A 24781-nucleotide genomic window follows, 5' to 3' on the forward strand; every position below is an offset into this window, starting at 1 on the left:
TGGATTAGATTTCGTCCATGGGCCATAGTTTGCCCACTCTTGTCTGTAAATATTTAATACAATATCTGGCACATAGTAAGTGTTCATTAGCTATTGTTAACTTGTTTGTTATTAATATTAACAAGGGAGCACTGGGCATTAGTTCTGCAACCTCTCATTCTATAAGCACCAGGAAATCAGTCCTTGCCTGGGCCTTTACTTTTTCCTTTTGTCTTTTAAGCAGCTGAACCTGACCTAGGTAGGGGCTGGGAGTTGGGGCGGGGATAGAGGAGGAGGATTGTGTGCAGTGAATGCCTTGGTTCAACAGCTTCCTAAACATCCTGACTGCTTGGACCAAAAAACTGCCAGCTTGAAAGGGGCTTTATAAATGGAGAGCCTGTAAAGCAATTCAGAATCTGATTTTGCTGCAAAAGCATGATTTTAACAGATCTGTAGCTGTTCCCAACCTTTTAACACTGTCTCCTGTGAGTCAAGAGATTTTGATCTTGTAACTAAATTGACTCTGTCGCAGGTTTGCCATCCCCCTGGGTAAATTCTCTGACATGCACAGCTTCAGACCCAACCCCATTTCACAAAAAAAAAAAAAAAAAAAAAAAAAAAAAAATACTCTTCTGTACCCAGTTATCCCCTATCTCATTTTCTCCAAGTTGAATTATTTTAAAAATACTATCATGAATGTCAAAATCAACTCTCTTTGGTCCTAAACCTAGTATTCTGTTTTTCTGGGGCGGGGGGGAGGGGGGACACGAGAAATTTCTGTTTAATCCTAATGCTATTATTTAGAAAAGTGGCAGCAGATTTAAAATAGTTATTTGCCTCATGTTAGAGATCTATTGTTTCCTGGTCAGTAATCAGTAGGTGGCAATCAGACCTTTCTTTATTTCTTCCTTTCTCTCTCTCTCTTTCTTTCTTTTCTTTTTCTATCTTTCTTTACTTTCTTTCTTTCTCTCTTTCTCTTCTTCTGTCTCTTTCTTACCCTCTTTCTCTCTTTTTGTCTTTCTTTCTTTTTTTCTTTTTCTTTCTTTCAAGACAGACTGTTGGAGAATCCACAAGACATGATTTCCAAATAAAGAGCTCAAAGAGTCACTTGGCTAGGGCTTAAAGTGGCAGCTCTGGAAATGCAGGCTTTTCTGGATGGAGCAACATTGTCCAAATTTGACAGAGAATGGAAGAGGCTGCTCTGCTGTGTTCCAGTGCCAGCATCCCTCTGGGCATGTGCCTGACCACAAAAGGTGTGCTCACGCATGATGAACACAGCCCTCGGGGCTGGTTTGGTGGAACTGAAAATGCATCTCATCTCCTAAAATTGAGAAGAGAATATGACCAGGAATGAACATGCCTCTTGAATAACTGAGGGAGAGGGAGGCAGGAGGAAGGAAAGAGGAAAAGAGGGGGTTGGGGAGAGGAGACACAGAGGGAAGAAATGCAGAGAGAACTGAGATGAAGAAATAGAAGAAACAAGGACCAAGTGCCTGAGGGACTGGTGAGAAAGCAAGAGAAAGTGGATGAGAAGGGAGGCAGGGAGCTGCAAGCCTCCAGTCCTTGTATCTTTTAGGATGTAGGGACACCTAGAGAACAGCCCTCAATAAGATCTGGAAAGAAGAGCCGTCACCACAGACTTAGGAAATAGGTGTATTTTTTTTTTTTTAAAAATCCAAAATTCCTATAGCTCATAAACATAGGTGTGTGTTGAGCAGGGCAGATTTCCTCTCCTAACCTCTGTTTTCTCTTTAAGAATAACAGGTTATTTCCCTCTGTCCTGAGTTCTGCTTGAAAAACTGAGAGTTCTAGAACTTTGCAAAAGCTCCTCTATTGTTCCGAGATGAGCATTTTTCTGGGATGAACTGGGCAGAGGTGTGACAGGCAAGCAGGGAGTGGGATGCCTGAGCTCCAGGTGTACATTTCATCCAACAGCCTCATGGTGGTCGAAGGAGATCCCCAGATGCAAAATCAAAGCTGCTTGGATTTCCATTTCTTCCCCATCTAGGAAAAGGACAATGGAATCAAAGCCTTTAAAAAATGTAGTAAGAGAAAGACTCTCTAATTAATCAGAACCTTCTGGCAACCAGCACTTTAGCCCATCTACTGAGTAATATTTTATCAGTGTCTTTAGTAAAGGACCCCAAGATGCATGAGACATTTTTGGTTGTTGAAATAGAGTGTCTTCTAAGCCATCAAGTAAAAGAGAAATTCTGCTTAGAAGACTTTTGCATAGGACTCAATATTTGTTGAGGCTTACTATATTACATGCATTACCTTGCTAAATCACCACATTAGAACACTAACAGGTAAGTCTTATGATTATAAACATTTTATAGTCATAGAAACTGGGATGTAGAGGGTAGGATATCTTGCCCAGGGTTACAGCTAAGGATTGGACAAGCTGAGATGTTCATGCCAGCATGTTCATCTGCCATGAGAGGACTTGTGCTTAATCTCCAAGTTATACCACTTTCTTACACAAACTTGTGTGTTTGCTGAGGAATACATATGAAGATAAACAGAACAGAGATACTCTAAGGGAGCTCAGAGTGTTGTCTAGCGTATGGGAATAATTTGTGAGTAAATAAAAAGAGAAGAATGGGAAGGTGGCGCCATGCAAGGAGGTATCAGCCTCGGAGCGCTACTTTGTGTTGACTTAAGCCACTTCATCACCTCATTTTAGTGCAGAAGACAGACAGAAAAGAAAGAAAGTCTCATTCTCAGGGAGAGCTTTCTGGAAGTGAGGGAGGGGGTGGTATATGTAAGCCAGGCTCTAACAGGTGAGTAGGAGTTAATGGGAAGGAGGTCCAGATGGGAAGGAGACTCAGATGGGAAGGAGGCTTCAGAAAGAGGAAACAGGATGTTCAGAGGCATGGAGTCACAAACACCATGCACTCTTTCAGGGATTAGAAGCAGTTATAAATGCCCGGAACATTCATTGAAAGATGATGTGTGGTAATAGTTCAGGCAGAAGAAGTAGGCAGGAGTCAGAGTTTAAATGGCCTTGTGTGTAATATCAAGAGTTTGGACTTACTAGGGCCTTCCTGAACCTGCCTTGTTCAGAAGCATCATATACACATCTGTAAGGCAGGATAATAAGACTGGTAGAAAATGAAATTATTGAAACCAAGCAAAATGCCCTTTTATGCACAGCAGGAACAACCAGAAACACAATTTCGATGTGGTGAAAGTTTGAGTTTATGAAAAAGGAAGGCTTGTATCACTGTTTTCTTAAAGGATGGCATCCCAAATCAGCAGAGTTCTTTTTTTCTTTTTATTTCTTCCTATAACTGGGCTTTCCTTAAACTGATGATTTGTGATTCACCTGCAGAACAGGAGCTTAGGATGGGGTAGATGACATATTATTTTGAGAGCTGAGGGTGGCAGGGGGTGATCTGGCCAGGCTTTGAACAATCCTTTTATGTTTTAAGAACATCATGTCCACCCACAAAGATAGGATCTTGACAGCCACCCTATAGGCAAAATGTATTGGACCAAAGAGAGACAAGGCACATGGCTTAAGTTAGTTTAAATAGATTCTCTTTACCAGGAATGTTAATAAAATAGGAACTCAGAGATAACCACATACTCTCTGTGAATGGGAGATTTTGAAGGACATGGTAAAAGCTTAGACACTCTAGAACAATCATATTTTTTATATAGACTAAGAAGCAGAAAGAACTGCTGTGTAAAGAGAAGAGTCATAGATGCTCAGAGAGAAGCAGAGATGAGTGGGAGAACTGCCTGGACTCCTAGCTGCTTTCCCAGTTTTTGAGAGCAATTTCCTCCTGAGACTCAAATATATTCCTCACCCTGGGTTCCATGAGACATTCATATTCTTAGTAAATCTATATTTTTTTGCTTGAGCTTTCTTAATTTGGCTTCTGTTACTTGAAACCCAGATAGTTTTGACAGTACCTAAATCAGAGCCCCCAACTGCTAGTGGCCACCCAGGAATCATAAAGACTAAGGAGATATGAAGGAGGAGAGGAGAAAAATTCTCAAGTACTAATATTACTGAAACAAGTCGCCTGCCTTTTGTTTTCTTTTGAGACGGAGTCTCATTCTGTTATCCGGGCTGGAGTGCAGTGGTGTGAACACAGCTCACAGCAGCCTCAGCCTCCTGGGCTCAAGAAATCTTCCCAGCTCAGCCTCCTGAGTAGCTACAGGCGTGCACCACCATGCCACATTACTTTTTATTTTTACTATTATTATTATTATTTTTTTATAGAGATAGAGTCTCACATTGTTGCCCAGGCTAGTCTCAAACTTCTGGGCTCAAGCAATCCTCCTGACTTGGCCTCCCACAGTGCTGAGATTACAGGCATGAGCCACTGTGCCTGCCGCTCTTTTTTCTAAATATGAACACACCCCATCTCTAGGACCTTTTCCCCAACTTGGCTTGCCAAATACTCCTCAAATGCCTCATTGATCAATCTGGTGCTGAAACCATGGCTAAAATGTAATGGCTGAAGCTATTGGTTTCATCACCATGGATAGTCCACATTAGATTGTCTTCCTCCTCCAAGAAGCCTTCTTAGACCCCTCAGCCCTCCCATATCCCTTCCTCCCTGCTCTTTGAGTGGACTTCACTTGCGCATATATTACTACACTTACAACAGTTAGTCTAGAGCCTTCATTTAATTTGTACAGCTATCTCCACCTGCAGATGGTGAGTCATTTGAAAAGAGGATCACATCTTACCTGCTTCTATTTCTCCCATAGTTATAATTACAAAACCTCAAAACCATAAGCCCTTCAATGAATGCCTTAAAAAAAAATTTGTAGCGGAAATTTTCACCAATGAATGTGGCTCATGTTGAGGTATGATTTTCTCAACCCCCTTGTGACATCATTTTAAGGAAAATGGAGTGAATTCTACGAATGGGGCTTCAGTCTGGAGCCTGCAGCTTCCCCCACATTAGTTTATGTTTAGAGATGTGCCAGTTTATGGAGAAAAAGGGGAAACAGTTGCTTCAGCCAGGGTGCAGAACCCAGGATCTCCCGTGGGGGCTAGCAATCCTGATGCTATCTCTTCTCTCTGGACCAGCCTGCACCTTATTTCTTTTATACCACAATGAGATGGAGATTCTAGAACTACCAGGTGAGATTGACTGTAAGGATTCACCTGCCTTTACTCCAAATATTAATAGCCAAACGACACGCAGATGCAACACACATTTCAGCATCTGCCTAAAGATGAAATCTTCAAGCATCTGAGTGGCTCTGAGCCTCAGGGCCAGTATTAAGGCCTTTTAACCAAATTTCTCTCCCAAGCCACCAGTGCAATGAAGGAAAATAAGGTTGTCCACAGTGAAATCCATTGCTCTTTTCAGAACAACAAAGAAGGGGTCATCTGTGGAGAAATACAAAACCAAGGAGTAAGTCAACTGAATTTTTAATCAAATGGGCTCTGCTATGGTTTGAATGTGTCCCCAAAGTTTGTGTGTTGGAAATTTGGTCCTCAATGCAGAAGTGTTGGGAGGTGAGACCTTTAAGAGGTGATGAGGTCATAAGGGCTCTGCTCTCATGAAGGGATTAATACCATTATTGCAGGAGTGGGTTCCTTATAGGAGGATGAGTTCAGCCTCCTCCCCATCTCTCTTGAGCCCATGTGATGCCTTCTGCTAGGTTATGACAAAACAAGAAGGCCCTTACAAGATGCCAGTACCTTGATCTTGAACTTCCCAGCCTCCAGACCTGTTAGCCAATAAATTTCTGTTCTTCGTAAATTCCCCAGTCTCATGTATTCTGTTATAGCAACACGAAACAGACTGAGACAGGCTCTCCCAAAAATGTTTGATGTTTCTCACTTTCCTGTAGCACAGACATGTCACAACCTTACTGGAAATAACATCTGGCTTATCAAACGATGGTCCTAATTTGTTAGTATTCTCTGTTCCTGAAAGAAGGGAAAAGATCATCTCAGAGTTTGTGTTAAAGTTTTAATTTTAAGCCCCACCCAGAATCTTTCCAGAGAATCTTCCATAACAAAGTTTTCAACTTAGGCTCTTAGAAAATTGTAAAGGAAAACCTAAACCCACCTCTCTGAATCTTTGTGAAAAGTACAGATGCAGTCATCAAATCCTTTCCATCCTGATTAGGGCTTGCTCTGTGTATCTTAGTAGACCTTCCAGAAGCCAGAACAGGTGAAGGGTGCCCTGGGGTATGAAGAATGAACAGACATTCTAATTAACAAATATTTGTTGATTTCCTACTGTGTGTTCAACCGTTTTCTAGCTTCTGTGGGGGAAATAAAAGCAAATGTAAGACAAGCAGCTAAGTATTTTTGATACTCATATACATTCCAGAATTTTCAGTTTGTGAATTGTTCACACTCAATTAATTCACTTAACACTAATAACTATTTGATGAGACGAGCAATATAAGAAATGCCTCCTTTTGATAGGTGAGGAAATTGAGGTTCAGAATGGTTAAGGTGCTTGCCCAAGGTTCAAAAGATGAATAAAAATGGCAAGGGAGGGAAAATTAGAATCCTAGTTTGATTCTTCTTGGCTCACTTGTCTTTCTATCCCCTATGCCTCCGCTTAAACTACAGGAGAAGATGTACTAGAAATAATAAGGCAAGGGTATGTCTGATTGATTTCTAGACTGCACAGTCCAATAGATTACATGAGAGGATCAATAATGAAGACCAGTTTTGGTGGCTCATTCCTGTAATCCCAGCACTTTGGTTGGTCAAGAATAGAGGATCACTTGCACCCAGCAGCTCAAGATAAGACTGGGCAGCAGAGAGAGACCCAGTCTCTATGAAAAATAAAGATTAGCCAGCCATGGTTGTGTACCAGTGATCCCAGCTACTCGGGAGGCTTACGTGGAAGGATCACTTGAAGGAGGTCAAGGCTACAGTGAGCTATGATAGAAAACACCACTGCACTCCAATTTTGGTAACACAGTGAGCAAGACCCTGCCTGAAAAAAAGCAAAACATGAAAAATTAGGGGGAGCCAGAGGGTCATGGAAGGTTTGAAGGAGGACAAGTGTCTTGAGTTGGACCACAAAGAGTGAAGATAACATTTCCATGAGAGGATGGAAGCAATGAGAAGAAGAAAGTTTCTCAAGGATGCTGGTAGTTTCCCAGAGTGTGAGACTCAGAAAAACAAAAATGGAAAATGCTGAAGTTCATTAGGAAGAGGCTCTCAGAACACTTTTATTCTGGAACATAAGCTAGTACTACCACTATGGAAAACAGTATGGAGATTTCTTAAAGAACCAAAAGTAGATTACCATTTGATCCAGCACTCCCACCACTGCGAATCTACCCAAAGGAAAGTAAGTCATTATATGAAAAAGACACTTGCACGTGTATGATTATAGCAGCACAATTCCCAATTGCCAAGATATGGAACCAGCCCAAGTGCCTATCAACCAACAAGTGGATAAAGAAAACGTGGTCTATATACAGTGATAAAAAGGAAAGAAATAATATCTTTCTCAGCAACTTGGATGAAGTTGGAGGCCATTATTCTAAGTGAAATAACTCAGAAAAGGAAAATCAAAGATCATATTTTCTCACTTAAAATTGGGAGCTAATTTACAAGCATGCAAAGGTATAAGAATGTCATAATGTATTTTGGGGACTCAGTGGGGAAGGGAGTTGAGGGATAAAAGACTACACATTGGATACACTGCTCAGGTGATGGGTGCCCTAAAATCTCAGAAATCAGCACTGAAGAACTTAATTATGTAACCAAAAGCTGCCTGTACCCCCCAAAACTATTAAAATAAAAATTAATAAATTAAAGAACAGAAGAGACCCTCAGGGCTGAGGATTGCTTGAAGCCAGGAGGTTGGGAGCAGCACAGCAAGACTGTCTCTGCAAAAAAAAAGAAAAAAAGAAAAAAGTTTGGCCAGGCCTAGTAGTCCTAGCTACTTGGGAGGCTGAGTTGGGAGGATCAGTTGAGCCCAGGAGATTGAGGCTGCAGTGAGCTATGATCATGCCGCTGCACTCCAGCCTGGGTGACAGAGCAAGACCCTGTTTCTTTTTTTTTTTTTTTTGAGATAGAGTCTCGCGCCCAGGCTGGAGTGCAGTGGCGCGATCTCGGCTCACTGCAAGCTCCGCCTCCCGGGTTCAGGCCATTCTCCTGCCTCAGCCTCCCGAGTAGCTGGGACTACAGGCGCCCGTCACCGTGCCCGGCTAATTTTTTGTATTTTTAGTAGAGACAGGGTTTCACCGTGGTCTCGATCTCCTGACCTTGTGATCCACCCACCTCGGCCTCCCAAAGCGCTGGGATTACAGGCATGAGCCACCGCGCCCGGCCTGAGCCACCGCGCCCAGCCGACCCTGTTTCAAAGAGAGAGAGAGAGAGAGAGAGAAAGAGAGAGAGAGAGAGACTCAAGAAGCAGGACTGGGCAAGCCATCTCCAGCACTCCATCCTCCAAGGTGCAGAAGATGCACAATTGCCACTAGCCCTACCTTGAGTATACGCAACTTTTGTAGTGTGGTGATGACAAGAGGATGGGAAATGGTAGCAGAGAAATTAGTCTATCTTTGACTCTGGAGAAAGAATGTGGGGATGGTTCTATTTCTTCTCCCCTGAATTTCCGTGCTAGCTCCTTTCCTTCAGGTTAGCTCTCCCAGCAACAACATTAAGGTCAAGAGGCCAAGATGAATTTTGTGGAGAGTCTGGGCCTCTCATTGGATTGGTGGAGGACCAGTTTGCAGGGTGTCTGTTCTCTATCTTCTAGAGCTGATATCCACTGAACCAAAGGGGCAGTTGAGTCGACCTTGAGGTAGAAGGGCTTGAATCATATATTCTGAGCTGCCCAGCTAGAAGAATTTATTGCTGTCATCAGAATACATAAAAAAGAGCCAAGGTCAGAAAAGCAGCAGTCTTTTCTCTGCCTCCCCCACCTGACCCACTTCTCCACAATCCACCTGCTTTAGCTACCTCAGGCCTGATCCCGGTTGCCAGACTCCAACGGAGTCAGATCCTCAAATTGCCAGGAGATCGCTATCCAAACTGTCACCCCCTGATCAGAAAAGAAGGAGTTATGTAAGTAACTGACAGCACCTGAGCGATCTCTCATTTGGATGAAATCAAGTTCTTTAAATATTTATAAAGTTCTGGTATCTGAAATAGCCAGCCTTTGCCTTGCACGTGGGCTGTTGAAATATGGGCCTGGTGCATTCTAAACTGAATACTCATCTGAACAGTCATATATTTTGTTTGTGCATGAGAGTGTGTGTGACAGTGTGTGTGAGTGTGTGTGTGGGTGTGTGTATGTTGAAAAACCTATTGCATTATGTTAAATATCCCAAGGGCTCAGTGTAGAACATGACTGGAATGAATACAGGACGAAAATAACTTTTTTCTATCTCATTAGATGGTCTGAGTTTTGAAATCTGCTCTAAAAGTGTGGTAAAGTGCGCAGTGTTGTAGATTAATGCACTGAATACATTTCTACAGTTCTTGATGTGTTTCATAAAAGGTCCATTTCAAAAGTGTGCTGTATTATAGGTGAACACTCACAGTAAATAATCTTGTTACAGAAACCTAAGCAATTTTTACAAGGCGTATTTCTGGCTGACTGAACAATTTATTCTCCAGATGTCACATTGTATTTTTCCAATATAAAATGAAACAGCTTTTTTTTTTCTTTTAAGGCCGACTGTGCTGCTTTGTCTGAATCTAGAACAAAGGATCAGCCCTTAAGGAGGCTGATGCGATGTTAAAGCCCATCACTCTAAAATTGACACCATACCTGGGAAGAGCAGGCAGCACCATCACTGGCTTTCCTGTTCAAGAATAACACCTGTCAATCAGGCAGGACATCCCCTTGGGTCATCCAGTCCAAGAAAACTCACTGGCTTCTTGAAAAGCCAAAGAGAGCAAGAGAAAAGGGATGAGGAAAGTGAACAGAGGGGAGAAGGGAACAATAGGAAAGGGAGGAGAGGGGAGAAGAAAGAAAAGGGGGAGGAAAAGAGAAGGAGAAATTGGAAGCAAAGGTAGAGTAATGAGAGGATGTGGAAGAGTAGGTAGAGGCAGAAGAACAGGTGGGTGAAGAGAAGAGAAGACAAATGAGGGGAAGAAGAAGACAAGCAGTGTAAAAGATGGTTAGAAGAGATGGGAAATACAAGAGAAATATGCAAAATTCTGCTGCCACCAGAGGCAACATTAGCCAACTTTTTTGCAGAGTGTTAAGCCCATGAAATTCTCTACGATCAAACAATTTTGGAAAACAGTAAATTTATATGTACGCTCTCTTCTTGGAGTTTCACAATGCATGATAGCAGATTAAAGCCTCTGAGAAGTCTTGCTGGAAAGAAACCTGTTTAACTTTATCAAATCCAGTGTTTCCAAGCTTATTTGAACCTTAAACCTCTTTTTTTTTTTTTTTCTTGCAAAGCATCTGTGATCCTTCTGTGGTTTGGATACATTCTTCTAAAGGTTTCTGACACATCCATCATATGTTATGTTTAGAAAGGGTAGACCATCCATGGCCTTCATATCAATATATGAAAACCAACATTCTCTCCAGCAAGCTCTACTGCTATATGACCCTTAGCCATGGCAAGTCCCTGGGGAAAATTATTTCTTAACATGGTATTGAATGCTGGCAAGGTATATCAGTCAGCTTTGGCTAGGTAAGGCTACAGTAACAAATATTCCCCAACCTTTCAGTGCCTTATGGAGGTCCATTTCTCACTCACTTTCTTTGTTGCTGCAGGAAAGTGAAGGCTCTATACCTCTGCTCCACATGTTTTCTGCAACCTGAGATGCAGGTCTCATGGCTCAGTGAAAAGAGCACTCTGAATGAACCATGCAAAGTCTTTTAAAGCTTCTGCACACAGATATTGTGTGTCACATTCCACTGGCAAAAGTCAGTCACATGACCTAGTTTGAGGTCAAGAGGGCAGAAAAGTACACTTCTTCAGGGAGTACTGCAAGTCACACGGCAGTGGGTGGGGAAAGTATAAACCTCCAACAGGAAGGAGAGTGAATAAAGGAGAACAATAACACAGAAACTACATGGAGGCTAGGGGAGAAAGCTATGGTCTATTGGTATGTCTGTTAGGGGCTTTTTTTTTTTCTGTCACCCAGGCTGGAGTGCAGTGGGACAATCTCAACTCACTGCAACCTCTGCCTCCTGGGTTCAAGCGATTCGCCTGCCTCAGCTTCCTGAGTAGCTGGCTTTACAGGCATGTGCCACCATGCCTGGCTAATTTTTGATTTTTAGCAGAGATGGGGTTTTACCATATAGGCCAGGTTGGTCTCGAACTCCTGACCTTGTGATCCACCCACCTCGGCCTCCCAAAGTGCTGGGATTAGAGGTGTGAGCCACCGCACCTGGCCCAGGGGCTCCTTATTTTAGGTTCAGCCACCTCATGGTCCCAGAAGGTGAAAAAAATTAGACAAGGTCCAGAAATGGAGCTGCTGCTGTGGTAGATGTGTTAGCAAATTAATGAATACAGGTGAGTCCCACCGCAAGAAAATTCAATACATGAAAAGTGAGTTTATATTATGGCTTAAGTGTTCTGAGAAGACAAAGAGAACTTTGCTTAGCAAAAGATTTCCCAGCAAGGGTCCACTGAACAAAGTTGTATTTAATTCGATGCATTAAATTGAGCCATATAAAATGGCCATTTTTGAGGTTAAACAAATTGTCTATCAGCAATTTCATGTGGCTCAACCTAATACAAAAATTTAATTTATAGATGTATCATCAGAAATCATCATCAAGGATGACCAAAAGGTTTCATGTTGGGTGCCAACCTTGACTGACTGAGGCTGTTGAGAAGGTTTCTGAAGTGGCATCTTGTCTCAGCAGGAAAGAGTGCTATAATCAATATGTGCCATCTTCCCTGAAATCAAGGCATTTGTGTCATGCATTTGCCATCCCTGCTCTCTTGCAGTGGGGTATGGGGTACAGAACCCTTTTCAAGCCATTAGCATTTCAGCGACAGTCCCTGAAAGTAGGACAGATGACCCCCACATGCCAAACTCAAAGGATTTCTGCTAGCGTTCAAATAGAATCTTATTGTAGGAGAGATCATGGGAATTTCCCCTCTTTGGAAAGAATTTTATTTCTGGGAATTAAAAAAAAACCTTAAAACAATAACCTATAGGGCAGGCAAACCATGAGAGAGAAAGAGGTACCCAGGTGAAAACCATCTCCTTGGAGTTTTCTACTTGAGCTGTCTTCCACAGCAAACAGCTTTGCTTCTGCAAACACAGCAGGGTCTTTGCACTGGCTGTCCCTCCACACGGAATATTCTTCCTCCCAATAGCCACATCTCTCACTCCCTTACTTTTTTCAAGTGTCTGCTCAAATGTTGCCTGTGCAGAGGCCTTCCCTGACCACTTCACATGAAATAGCTACCCCTGTCACTCTCAGTTTCCCTTAGTTTGCTGTATTTTCCTTCAGAAGGCTTAATGTCCATGACATGATGAACGATGTGGACATGTAACAGACACACAGTAAACTACTCTTGAGGGAGCAAATAAATGAATGAATGAATGAATGAATGAAATCAGATCAGTAACATAGTGGTCCAACAGAATAGGAACATTTTGGAGAAGCAGCCTTTCCTATATAGATTTATTGTTGAAAAACTGAAAAGAAAAAGTTAAAAGAATTCTGAGTAGTGATTTCAAAACTATTTTTGAATCTGTGAAATTAGACTACTCTAAAAGGAATAATCTAAAATTAGAAATAATTTCAAAGGCATGAACAATATAATGAATAACAAAGAAAAATACCCAGTGAGTGAAGTAGAAGACAAACTTGACAAAAGCAGCCTCATCTCCAAAGAGAACAAAGAGTTTGAAAGTGAAAACAAAAGAGAAGAATGATGAGTGGGCACCCTCAGGAGGTACAGTTTAAAAGTAAAGGGAAGATCAAAAAGGAAAGAATAGAGGAAGCAGAAACAAAAAAATCAAAGAAAATATTAATAGAAAACTTGTTTGAGCTAAAGGAAAGTCTGAATCTGCGAACTGAAAAGGTCTTCTGAACACTAGGCAAATTAGTAAAAATGAGTCTTTTAAAAAACTAACTTAATTTTAGGACTTACTATGTGCCAGTCACTCTGTTCAATGGTCACAATACATCATCTCATTTGATCCCCACAACCATAGGCAAGGTCATGCTATTACACCCATTTTGCAGATGAGGAAATGGAGGCCTAGAGAGGTCACGTGAACAGCCTAAGGTCACGTCAACAGCTGTCAGCCAGATTTCAAGCCTTCCTGGCTCCCAGGCCTTGCTCTGACCATCCCGCCAGTCTGCTTCTTGATGAATGTGAAGGATTCAGTACAGACTTCCAGGAAGCACACTGCAGGCCCAGGCGCTTAATGGGTGCCTATAATGCTGGCAGTGAGGAAGGTACGCTGCCTCCCCTCAGAGAGCTGTGTGGGCTTTGTTCCGGGGCTGAGGAATTTTTCACTGAGCCATTCTGTCTCTCTCTTATCTTCCACCCTCATTGCCAGCATTTATGAGCTAGGTCAAGAAGGCAGTATTTGTTCCTAGAGCAAATCACAGTGTAGTGGTTAAGCTTGCCTTCGGAAGCCAGGCTGACTGGGTTTAAATCCTGGTTATGTCACCAATTAGCTGTGTGACCTTTTAAAAGCTAATGAACTTCTCTGTGCTTCAGTTTTCTTATCAGAAAAAAGCAGTAATATCCAATTCATAAAGTTATGTAAGGATTAAATAAGTTGAGACACGAAGTCCTTGAATCAGCGCCTGGCATATAGGAAGCACCCATACATGTAAGATTTCACTGGCTTCCTGGCTCTGATCAAGCTCTGGCCTCAGTGTCTTGCACCCACCTCCCAAGCCCCTGCCACAAGACACTGCTGGCAAGTGGATTCTGCTCCACAGAAGAGATTCTGCAGCTTGTTTAACTGGTTTCTAGCCAATGTATGCAACACCCCTCCAGAGTGGGCCAAAGCAAGTCCTGTGCAGCCTGGCTCTCTCTCTTTGGGCCTTCTGAATGGCCTCTCCCCCTTCACACCATTTAGTCAATGCCATTAATCAAAATCCTATAGCAGAAAACGCATGCATAAGTCCGACACATTTATTGCTATGGCAACAATTCAGGCACTTGTCCCAGTGTCAAGCTATATCAGTGGAGATAAATTCTATTGTTTTCACAGTGACAGTTTTCTCTGTGTTGGACTTAATCCATGAAAAAATATAGCCTTTCTCCTTATTTAAGAGAATGAGAGAGAGCTGGAAAGAAAAAGAAAGTGACCACTGGGTTTCTTACCCCATGCATTCAGAACTGAAATAAAATTTTTTCCTTTCTTCTAAAAATGAAGGAAGACATTCAATGATTTGCAGCAGTATCATACTGATCAATTGATCAGCAGTATCCCCATAGCCAAGATTTTATTATTTGGAACCTGGAGTTCCGGGTGGAGCCAAATACATGAAGAAAATTTGCAAAATCCTGCTATACAATGGCTTTCACTGTCGTAGCCTTTGCCAGGGCCCAGCCCTTTGGACACACTGGTGACTTCAAACTGATGTCTCTGCAAACAGTGTTGGTAAATAGAAACGGGCTTGCTGATAATGCACGTTTTCCCCCTGATGAATAGCATCTCTCACCCAGAGAGATGGCCTCTTGCGTTTCGTGGAAAAGAGTGAAAGGTCTTTCCCCCATGTCTTCCCCAAACATTTTTGCCTGGAGTCTCAGGGCACAGGGGTATTTATTTTTTATTAATATTATTTTTTGCAGTAATATTTTTCAGCTTTTTAAAATCAGGGGTACATGTGCAAGTTTGTTATAAAAAGATACGCTGTGTGATACTGAAGTTTGGCATATGAATGAATCCATAACCCAAGTAGTGAGGAAAGTCCCCAATAGGTAGTTTTTCAGCCTTTTCCCCCTTCCCTCTCTCCCCATCCATCCTCAGTGTCTTTCGTTCACATCTTTATGTTCATGTGTTCCCAGTGTTTAGCTCCCACTTGTAAGTGAGAATATACAATGTTTGGTTTTCTGTTTCTGCATTAATTCGCTTAGGAAAATGGCCTCCAGCTGCATTCATGTTGCTGCAAACAATATGATTTTGTTCTTTTTTATGGCTGTATAGTATTCCATGGTGCATATGTTCCACATTTTCCTTATCCAATCCACTGTTGATGGGCACCTGGGTTGATTCCATGCCTTTGCTATTGGGAATACTGTCGTGATGAACATGAAGTGCAGGTGTTTTTTGGTAGACGATTTATTTTTCTTTGGGTATATTTAAACTTGGCTTCTGTATTATATGCCTTTGAAGGTAACCTACACTCACTAAACCCACATTTCAGGAAAAAGCTGATTTGCCTTTTATAACCCGTTTGCTCCCTTTCTACACTGAATCTCTTTCCCATGTTTCCTGCCACAGTCAATGCCCAAATGTAAAAATCAATCTGAGTCTAGAAACTTCTTTGAGATTGGTGTATCCCCAGTAACCTGTTAGGGGCTGAGGAGAATGCAAAAGAAGTAAGAAACAGCCAAGTGCAGTGGCTCACACCTGTAATCCCAACACTTTGGGAGGCCGAGGTGGGAGGATCATTTGAGCTCAGGAGTTCAAGACCAGTCTGGGCAATATAGCAAGACCACATCTCTCAAAAAAAAAAATTAACTGGGCATAGTAGTGTGCACCTGTGGTCCAAACTGTGTGGGAGGATGATGATGGGAGGATTGCTTGAGCCCAGAATCCAAGGCTACAATGAGCTGTGATTGACCCTACTCAGAGGCTTACAGCAACACAACTTTATTCTCCTACAACTCTGGAGACTGGAAGTCCAAAATGGGTCTCACTGGGCTGAAAGCAAGGTATCATCCAAGCTGCATTTCTTTTCTAATTTCCATGACGCCCACATCCCTTGGCTTGTGGCCTCACTCTTCCATCTTCAAAGCCAACAATCTCAGTCTTATAGCACCTTCCTGTAGTGCCATCTCTCTGGTTCTCTTCTATCTCACTTCTCCCTTTTTAAAGATCCTCATGATTACATTGGGCCCACCCAGATAATTCAGGATAATCTCCCTGTTTTAAGGTTAACTGATTAGCATCCTTAATCCCATCTGCATGTTTAATTCCCCTTTCTTTACTATGTAACATAACATATTCCCAAGTTCCAGGGATTAGGATATGGACATCTTTGTAGGGAAGGTATTATTCTGCCTACCATACTTGTAAGTTTTTTAACTTCCCTGTAAGGTAGGTATTACCCTGATTTTACAGATGAGAAAACTCAAGGTGAAAGAATTAGTCTTACCAGGGACTACACAGCTAAATACATGGTGTAGATGAAAATGGAACACAGTTTCCAAAGAATTCCACAGTACTTCCTACCTAGATCACAGTTCTTCTCTCACTTGTTTACTCAACAGATAGTCTTTATTAAGCACCTACTATGTGCATTTCTGAGAAACATGCATATTTGAGGGCAGAGCTGAAAGAAAAACAAGGCAATGTCCCTGAAAGAAAGACAGGATGGTGTATAATTAGATTAGGAGTTGTGCCATTCCTAGAAAAAGGAAAGTCAGTATGAGCTAAGGTTATCCAGGAAGGCTTCTAGGGTGTAGTGCTGGGCCCACATTAAAAGAAGGGTATAGAAAAATGGCTCTTTCCTTCCAGGTTCTTTGGTATATGAATATCGGGGAAGAGATACCCTCAACTCTTGTCCTCAGATTTGTGGGGAGCCCATCCCAGGGGAGGAAGACTTCATTCTTTCCAATCCTGGAGTTCAGAGTTCCTGTTCCAACTTCCACAGAGGCTTCAGCAAATTGCAACCAAGGTCATTTTCCCTTGGATTTAGAGTAGAGTTGGATGCTGTGCTCTGTCAATCCAGGGTGCTAGAGGCAATGGCTGATAGAGCCAAAGCTCTCTATTATGCTGCACGAGACCTGCATTTCCCATGAGAAGCACAAGGCCAAAGCCTCCTTTACTTTTTATTTTCTTTCTTCCCCTTCCTTTCTGTCATCTTTTCTTTTCCTTTTCTTTCCTTTCCTTTATTTCTTTCCTTTTCTTTTTTGGCTTCTTTCTCAAAAAAGGAACTGGGGGCCATAGGATAGGCGTTGTATGTCCTGAGGACTCTCTTGGGCACCTCAGACATATAAATGCGGCCTATGGTTCTTCGTGGACATCTGTCTGTGGATCACATGAGCTCCTTCTGTGTTGGGTCCCGGTTAGGCCTTTGGTCTGGTGAGGCCTCTGGCCCTTTAGTCCCAGTGTGCAGTAGCAGAAGGTAAGACTACACTGCCCTGCTGGCCACAGTCCTCTCCAGGTCTGGCAGAGGGGGAGTTGTTCAGGGGACACATCTTTTTGTCCTGAATCACAAAGAGGAGCTCTGCATCTGGATCAAGGCACGAGTGCAGGAGAAAGAAGTGATGGGGTATAGGGGAAGGGCCTTTGTGATGGCATTTTCTAAGCCCTAAGAATCCTCTCTCCATTACTTATGGAAGAAAGGTGGTATTCAAACATCATGTTTTCAGGGCAATGGGTAAGCCTTAAAAGAGGTCCAGATAACCTGAAAGAAGAAAACCAGGTGAGAGAGGCCTAGAGTGAGAGAGGGAGGGAAGGGAAAGAACCTAGAGAAATGGCAGATCGCAGGGGAGGACTAGAGCAATGAGCCACAGGAAGGGAGGGAAGGATTCAGAAGAATCTATATAATTCTTAGATAGGAGGAGTCTAGGGAAAGCAGGCTGGCAGGAAGGAGGGCTTGAAGATGGCCTTCAGAGTGTGTAAGGCTATTCTTGCATTGCTATAAAGAAATATCTGAGTCTGGGTAACTTATAAAGAAAAGAGGGTTAATTGGCTTATGGTTCTGAAGACTGTGCAAGCATGTGACAGTAATTGGCTCAGCTTCTAGGGAGGCCTCAGGGAGCTTTTACTCATGATGGAAGGGGAAGTGGGTGAAGGCATGTTACATGGCAAAGGCAGAAGCGAGAGAGAAAGTTGGGTGGGTAGGGTAGTTTACAACAACCAGCTCTCGAGAGAACTCACTCATATTGCAAGGACCACTTAGAGCACCAAGGGGCCACTTAGAGCACCAAGCCATGAGGTGTCTGACCCCCTGACCCAAATGCCTTCCACCAGCCCACTTGCAATATTGGGGATTACAATTCAACACAAGATTTGGGCAGGAACAAATATCCAAACTATGCCACAGAGCTGTATACAAAGACTAAGAGGTGATCAATTACCATCTCAAACAATGGTGGAGCAATAAAGATTATGGGAATATAATGGCATCCTTGGGGCCAACACTGGGTCTATTAAACTGGAATGAAGATGAAGAATGGATTGCAGTAGGCTTTGCAGTGTGAGCTGAGATGGTAACACTGGGGCCACACTAGCAACCAGACCATCTTCAGAGAAACTGTTAGGGTTCAGAGTGGTAGGGGAACATGTGAATAAAGGAAGAAAACTCATGGGTGGCTGTGGGGGCCTATTTGTTCTCTGGCAATCTTGTTAATTATTTCAGTCCCTGTAGTTCTAGACAGTGGGAAGTGCAAATCTCACTGTTGCACTGTATAAAACACAGTTGCCAAAATCTGCTTGAAGACTAGGGGATGTCTATACCCTGGGGATGAAAGGGGCCACTTAGAGTGTGTGAAGATCTCAGGGAAAGGCTAGCAAGGAACAAAACGGATTTGGAAGTGAAGGTTGAGGCAGATTGTTTTCATGAAGAAAAATCCTTTGCTCTAAAGCAGTTTCCCAAATTCTGGCTGATCACATTTCACCTTCATGGGTTAGACCACATCCCTGTCCTATACACCATGTGCATATTTCTCTACTATTCCTGATCACCTCTCTGTGTTATCTGGTTAGCTATTTTTAATTGACTTTTTGTAGTTAAATTTATTTGAAAGAAAGATGTGTATCACTTATAACTAGAAAATGAGTATTCCCCTAAAGAGAAGCTAAGCACAAAATAAATAAACTGGAAATGAAACAATGTGATTAAACGATATGTACTTATGATTTTCACTGAAAGTTTCCTCCTGAGATCAGATGTCTGTTTGTGGAAGAGGAATTTATTAAGAGTGGTATAGAATTATGTAAGACAAAACAGCTCTAAACAGAAACTTTCTCCATGGGGCAATTAAGAAGATTGAAAGCAAATTGAGACAGAAGTAACATCTTTGCCATCAGATTCAACGTCGCACCTGCTGTGGCGTCTAAAACCATCTCCCAAACACCAGTGGTAGCGTCCAGTATTGGGGAAGATGCTGCTGACAGGTGGTGTCCTAGCATAGTTCCCTGGAGAATGGCCTGAGACAAAGCTTATGGGCTGGGGCTTTACTGGAGCACACAACACCAGGACATCAAGAGTGAGGAAAAAGAGATGAGCATCAGGGAGGAAGGAAGAAAAAAATACAAGAAGGTGCTTTACTGAGCTGGCCACAGCCTTGCAAGAAACACAACCCATTGCGTGGTCAAGCAGGACATCTCTCAAGAAACTATGGAACCCCTGCAACTTGCAACTTGTCTGTGGGAAGAAGGGAGAGGGGTTTATTTGCAGACTTTTTCCCATCTCTTTTCTCTCATTGGATAGAGTTTGCTTCACAAAGTGTTTACTCCTCCACTCTTCTGACATGCATTCCACTCTTTGCATTCCGTGGGTCCAAACTGGTTAGACTGAGCACTGGGGGTAGAGCAAAGACAAGGACAATGGAGGTCATACTGAAACGCAGCTTCGCCCCCAGGGGAGGTGGAGGCAGCCAAATGTTAGGAGATTGGATGATGGTGGTGGAGACTGAGGCACCTCCATATCTTCTACTGTACACTAACAGGCTCAGTAAGTAATGTGGGAAACCCCATCCCACACTGAAGCTTTTTGTATCTGAGCCGTTCCATCACCTCCGTTCCTTCTTTTGTAGAGTGAGAGACAGGACAGGTAATGCAGGATTTCCATCCTGTGGATCTGTGGATCTAGGAAGCAGGCAGGAGCAGGAGCGAGCAAATCCAACAGGACATGTCCACTCGTTCCTGCACCAGTGTTGACGAAGGTCTACAACTTACTGAGTTGAAGTGAAAACTTATGGCAAGAGGAAATGGGGAGATATATAATTAGCCACAAACTGTGATTTGGGAAAAGAACAACATACTTGCTTTGCCACAACTTTCTGAAACTGGGAATCAGGGAACAAATTCAGAGCTGGAAGGTGATGCTAAAATCACCTCCTCTAACTCCTTCATTTTATGGTAGGAGAAACTGAGTCCCTGAAAAATAAAGGTCTGTGCACACAATCACGGGCACAGCTGAGACATGAACCCAGTTCTACCAACCTGAAAGTCAGCACACACACCACTCAGGCACATGCAGCCACAGGAATAATGACCTTCTCCATCTCACCATGAAATGGCATGGCACTTACCAGAATTACATCTCCAGCTTACTACTTTGCTTAGTAATGTATTTAAGTGGAGTTACCATTAAAAGTCCATGATATAGAAGCAAGAAATTAGGAGATGGGGTAATGGTGGTGGTGGCTGAGACAACTCCATCACTCTGACTTACTCTGTTTACTCCATTCCTAGCCTACCATTCTATCCAATATACTGCATTGATTTAAATGATACATATTTTCATATTATATATATATATATCACAATGTATCTACAATGTGTGTACACATGCACACACTATTATAGTAATAGACATAGATGTAGATATATACACTAACACACATACACACATACACACGTGTTTTAAATTGTCAGAATGTTCCTGCTCATGGGCCAGTCTCTTTCACTCACCTCAACGACATTGGAAAAATCGCTCTTTGGGCAACATGGCATTATACTGTGTATTCTCCCTGGCAGGTTTACGTTGTTTTTTTTTTATTGGTTTGGTTTGGTTTTCCATTTCTTTAGCTGACATTTTAAAATGTGCATTTATTTTTCTTTTTGTGAAATGCATCTTTTGTGGAAATGAAACTGTGTTTGCATAACAACTAAGATCTTTGTTTTAAAATTGTTGTTCTAAGGAAGTTTTGTCTCTGGGGAAAAGAATAAATTCATGAAACAAGCCCAAACAGAGAGTTGAACAGGGGAGCGGAGTTAAAGGGGAGCTGTGTGGAGAGGAAAATGAAGGAGAGTTTGTTTTACTTTAAGATATTACAAATACGCAGCAGTCTGTTCCGTTAGAGTGGGGAATGGGATTTCATTCTGGTTCCAGTGCTGGTATGGAACTTTCTGTTTTGCTCTGCTCAAGGAAGCAACACGATGTCAAAATGCTGCGGATACAGGGTTGTGTAGTGAAAGGGGAACTTTCTGAGGAGTGAAAAGAGCTAAATGCTAGCCCTCACCAACCCTAATCCTCAAATTTTCAGGTGCAAAATTGGGAATAACAATACCTTTCCAGTCTCACTGGGAACTTTTGCATCAGAATCCTGTTGTGGGGAGAAATATATATTGGCAAAATCAGAAAAATTCTCTCTCCTGGAATTACCTGTGCTCAAATTGGGGAAGTCCATTACCTTGCCAAACTCCATAGTGGACCTTTATCCACTGGAGGGTCTGTCAATCCATCTCCATCTCCCATTTCCTCTGCTGTAGCAAAGATTAGTCTCCATCCTCCAAAGGTTCCTGCTTCCCATTCCATGATGCAGAGCATTACTAGGAAACAGCTGTCCCAAGTGGGGTTGTATTTCTCACTTCCTTGGCAATTCAAGAGGGATCATAGGAGTTCTAGCCAATGGAATGTGAACAGAAGTGATGCCCACCACTTCCAGATGTAACGCATTAAAAAGAGGCAGAAATGCTGGGTGCAATGGCTCATGCCTGTAATCCCAGTGCTTTGGGAGGCCAAGGTGAGAGGGTCACTTGAGCCAGAAGTTTGAGACCAGCCTAGGCAATATACAGAGACCCCATCTCTACAAAAACTTTAAAAAAAAAAATTAGCCAGGCATGATGCCATGCACCTTGCTTATGTCTCAGCTATTCGGGAGAACAAGGCAGGAGGATCACTTGACCCAGGCTTTCAAGGTTTCAGTGACCTATGACTGTGCCGCTGTACTCCAGCCTGAGCAACAGAACAAGGCCTTGTCTCTAGAAACAAAAACAAAAAACTCTTTACCCCAGGAATATAGAAGACCTATAGTGTAAGTTTGGGAGCTACATGTTAAGATGCAGAGGTATCAGACAAAAGAACCTAGGTCCCTGAATTACCCCTTGAAAGTAAACCTTCTGATTAGAAACAACCAAAATGGACTATTATGTAAGTTGGAAATAAACTTGTACTGTGTTAAGTCAATACAGAAAATTGAGGTTATTGTCTAGTATAGCAGCTGACATTCCTTTCATTAATACCACTTTTGAGCAGTTCCATGATTTCCTTTTGGGAAATTACCTCGCCCATTGTGTGTCACCTGGATGGGATAGCAAATAAGGTGCTCATTTCCCATGATGGAAGCCAAAAAGACCCTATCTTTCCTCTCCCCGCCTCAGCACAGCCAGGGAGTCACCAGGGAACATGACTTACACTCAACCAATCTCATGCTCTTTTAGGAGAGAGTGAAACCAGGAGAGAGGTATTTTCGTGGGTACAGGTGGTAGTAGTTTCTGGCCACTGTGTTCTGCTACAAGATACTTTCTGTAATTCCTATTTTCCAGCCCTTCAGAGTTGTCCTGGTTCCTGTCCATTTCTAATCAAGCTCAAAGCTCTCAGCAATTCTGTGAGCTTCTGATATCCTTCCAATAAATTTTCTCTTCTTAAGTTAGTCGGACTTAGTTTCTTTTGCCCATGACCATGATGTTCTAGTTAATACTAGACCCTCAAAAGAGCAAACATCAAAAATAAAATTTAAAAGAGCCCATGTTCCAATAGGTAACTTCAAGATTGAGTTTGGTAAACAATATTCATGGCAAACCTAGATGTCTTAAAATATAAATATGCTTTACCTAGATGTCTGCTTGAGTTTTGCAGGAGTATGGTGTGGGACAGGGAAATTAGGAAAGAATTAATGGTGTGGTTTTCCGTAAGTTGCAAGAAATATAAAGACAGTGTAGTCAAGTCAGAGAAACTGTGATTGATTTATTACATTAGAGTTCATTAAAAGTGTTCTATTGCCTTTTAAAAACCATCTAGTCATTAAAAATCTTTGCGAATACAGTTTCCAACATCATTATAAGGGATTCTTGACAGCTCTTCATTTTTAATGGTGCTGTTATAAACAGACTCCATAATGGTTCTGCTTAGTGGGAGGCTGGTCTGGAGGCCAGTAACTAAAGGAGTCCGGGCTTACGTGGTGGCCCTGTGCAAAGATTGAGTCTGAAGCTAATTTGTGCAGAGTAATTGAAGAACTTCAGTTTTGCAGTGCAATACTGAAGGAACTTTATAAAAGGGGCTAGAATACCAAACAGGGCTCTAAAATGTGTTTTCTCCTGTAAATCTGAAAGAAAAAGAACAAACAACTGAAGTGTCAGATTGTTCTTAAACGTCCAACAGGAAGAAATGGGACTTATATGCAATTCATATTGGAAAGGAAAGACTGTGCCTCAGGCCAACTGAAGGGAAAATGCTAGTTTTCTAATTTGTAGCAAATGAAGATGAGCTCTCAGCTGGTTTGGCCAGGGTCCCCAAGAGATCAGGCAGCAGGAGGTGGGAGGGAGGCTGCACTTGGTCCACTGCTGCTTCCCTCTCCTCTGCCCACTACCCACCCTAAGGAAAGTATGAGAAATACAGCCTGCATCCTCAGGATATGGAAATGCCCATTACACCTGAGAAATGAATGCAGACTCCAATCACTTGCACCCAATTCAATTCCACAAATGTTTACTGAGCACTTACTATGTCCCTGGCACCATGTCAGACATTATGGGGATATGGGGATGTGTGTCGTCAGAACTAGTTTGACTAGTTTGACCAGTCAAGACCAAAGGGAAACTTGAGCATGGCTGGTAACAGAAGTGCTGAAGGGGTTAGGGAAGATGTCTATTATTTGTACCTGCCCAACATCCCCTCTTCTGGAAACAAAAACCTTATTTTTCTTTAGATGAAATGCCTTTCCACTCAGATGAGGCTGACTCCTACACCACCCTACTTCATACTCTGGCTGCAGAGCTGGGCACATGTTCCAGGTCTGAACAATCAGAACGTCTCCACTCTCCTGGCCCTGGTGGTCAGCTCAGGCATGGACACTTGACCCAAGCTAGGACAATGAAACTCAACTCCAGCACTTTGGCTGGAACTATTGAAGTTCCTGTGGAAGAGGCGTTGAGTTTTCACTGGGGTTAGGCAGCCAATGGATGCAAACTTGGAGTTTCTGGTAGGTATGTTGTTCCTGCATGAAGAGCTTTTGTTTGAAAATAAAAACAATACAGGAGAGCAGAGTTAAAAGATGGACAAATACAGTTACCTGATGACATCGTTGAACATCTGCTTCCATCTCTGCCTGAAGCCTTTTTACCTTGGATATTTTTAAAAAGTGGGCCACTTGCAACTGAAAAGAGCCCTGATTGCTACTAGAACAGTAGCATTGTGTGGAAAGAATTAAGTCCGATCTCCAGGAATCAGGCACGGCTCTTGAGCAGGTGCCATCTGAACTGGCTGAAGGGCAATTTATGAAATCCCACATGCCTTTCATATTCTCAATTCTGTGCTCAGCCATTCTGGTCACAGTCATTCCTGGGAAGTGCTTTGCCTTGCTTTGTGTCACATGATCCTGTGTACTGGTCACTTGCCCCATTTGCTCTTCAATCCCTTGCCCACGCTGGCCTTGCCCTCTTCTGTATCCCAGGGGACTGGCTCCTGTCAATTATGATGCCCAGGCTCCATAGCAACAGGCTTTTGGCAGGAGCCCCAACAGGAGATTAAAGAGTAGGACAAGGGGTAGA

General features: G+C 42.6%; 1 long non-coding RNA gene across 1 annotated transcript; it reads left to right on the forward strand.

Moving 5' to 3' along the window:
* The first annotated feature begins 1491 nt into the window (after nt 1-1491).
* LOC113225266 lies at nt 1492-5709 on the forward strand. The gene is made up of 2 exons (XR_003309928.1): nt 1492-2288; nt 5614-5709. It is a non-coding gene; the product is annotated as an uncharacterized LOC113225266 (long non-coding RNA).
* The last annotated feature ends 19072 nt before the right edge of the window (nt 5710-24781 follow it).

Source organism: Piliocolobus tephrosceles, chromosome 17, assembly GCF_002776525.5.
Source record: "Piliocolobus tephrosceles isolate RC106 chromosome 17, ASM277652v3, whole genome shotgun sequence".
Taxonomy (NCBI): Eukaryota; Metazoa; Chordata; class Mammalia; order Primates; family Cercopithecidae; genus Piliocolobus; species Piliocolobus tephrosceles.